This window comes from Dioscorea cayenensis, chromosome 1 (assembly GCF_009730915.1).
Source record: "Dioscorea cayenensis subsp. rotundata cultivar TDr96_F1 chromosome 1, TDr96_F1_v2_PseudoChromosome.rev07_lg8_w22 25.fasta, whole genome shotgun sequence".
Classification (NCBI taxonomy): domain Eukaryota; kingdom Viridiplantae; phylum Streptophyta; class Magnoliopsida; order Dioscoreales; family Dioscoreaceae; genus Dioscorea; species Dioscorea cayenensis.
The window spans coordinates 25,998,551-26,000,201 of record NC_052471.1 but is presented as its reverse complement, the minus strand read 5'-3'; the positions used below and the strand labels follow the sequence as shown (position 1 = coordinate 26,000,201).

The 1,651-nt window shown below is 43.9% G+C and overlaps 1 non-coding gene across 1 annotated transcript; it reads left to right on the top strand.

Moving 5' to 3' along the window:
• The first annotated feature begins 987 nt into the window (after nt 1–987).
• LOC120267762 lies at nt 988–1,094 on the top strand. Its single transcript, XR_005538566.1, has one exon. It is a non-coding gene; the product is annotated as a small nucleolar RNA R71 (small nucleolar RNA).
• The last annotated feature ends 557 nt before the right edge of the window (nt 1,095–1,651 follow it).

Sequence of the window (1,651 nt, the reverse complement as noted above, 5' to 3'; positions counted from 1 at the left end):
GTCCATCAAGAATTTGGCATACTTAGGTATTTGGGCCAATGCCTCAACAAAAGGAATATTGATGTGGATTTGCTTGAACAAACTCAGGAACTTCTTGTACTGTTCATCCGCTTGGTTATTCTTGAATCTAGAGGGATAAGGGATCCTTGGCTTGAAAGATGGAGGTGCCACCTCTTTCTCTTTGCTTGTTCCCTCTTCAACCTCTATAACCTCAGGTACGTGTTCATTTGACTTCTCACTCGGAAGCCTACTGTCGACCTCACGACCACTTCTCAAAGTGATCGCCATCACATGCTCTCTAGGGTTGGTCTCGGTATTACTCGGCAAACTTCCATGTGGCCTTTTCGATAAGGACTTCGCAATCTGCCCAACTTGATTTTCAAGATTATGTAAGGAGGCGGTATGGTTGCGAAGTGTAGCCTCAACTAATTCAAACCTTGCATTTGACGATTACACAAAAATAGTTAAAGCCTTTTCCAAATTTGTCATTCGGGTCTCCAAACCTGAAACTTTGTTTTCCACATTTGGGCCTTGTTGTTGGAAACCCGGTGGCCCCATGGCCTTTTGTGTACCTTGGTTACTCCAGGAGAAACTGGGATGATTCTTCCAACCTGTATTGTAGGTGTTGCTATATGGGTTCCCTTGACTCTTGATGCTATTACCTACAAAATCAACGTTCTCAACCGAAGATGCATCACCAATAGATACCGGGCAATCAGAGGGAGCATGTTCTCCACCACACCCAGTGCAAGTAATCACGGCCGCTACTCTGTTCGAAGTTGGAAGATCTAACTTCTTACTCAGTGATTCCACTTGAACCGCCAACGAAGTCACTGCATCTATCTCATGGAGACCGACAACCTTTTTCTTCTCCTTGGCATTCCATTGGTAGCTGTTTAACCCCATTTCTTCAATTAATTGACGCCCACACCTAAGGTACTCGGATTCAGACCATTGTAAAAGGTCTGAACAATCATCCACTCCAGGAATCTGTGTTGCGAGCATTTTCTCAGGAACTCCTTGAACCTTTCCCACATCTCAAATAGAAACTCCAATTCCAATTGTACAAAGGATACGATCTCATTCCTAAGCTTTGCAGATTTTTTGGGAGGGAAATAATGGCCAAGAAAAGCTTCTTCCATCTCCTCCCATGTGGTAATTGATGCTCTTGGTAATGAGTGTAGCCACTGCTTCACTTTCCCTTTCAAGGAAAATGGGAAGACCCTCAACTTGATGGCATCATCTGTTACCGCATTTATCTTTAGCATATCACACACCTCGAGAAAGTTCTCTGTATGATTGTTTGAATCCTCATCGGCCAAACCATTGAACTACGCGGATTGCTGCAATATATGGATGAATGCCGGCTTCAGCTCGATGTTCTGAGCTGTAATCGGGGGACGCACAATGCTTGATTGTGTCCCTAATACTGAAGGTCTGGCATAATTGGATAGTGTCCACTGCTGCTCATTCCGTTCTGCCATGTTTTTAGATTCTTCTACTTCCAAATCAGCTAGATTGGACTGTTCTTGCACAGGTTCTTTCCCTTTTCTTCTAAGTGTACGTTCAAGATCCGGATCTCCTTCAATCAGTATGGAGGGATTCCCTCAGGACATAACCTACAGCTGCACCAAAAGAATGGAAACAAAAA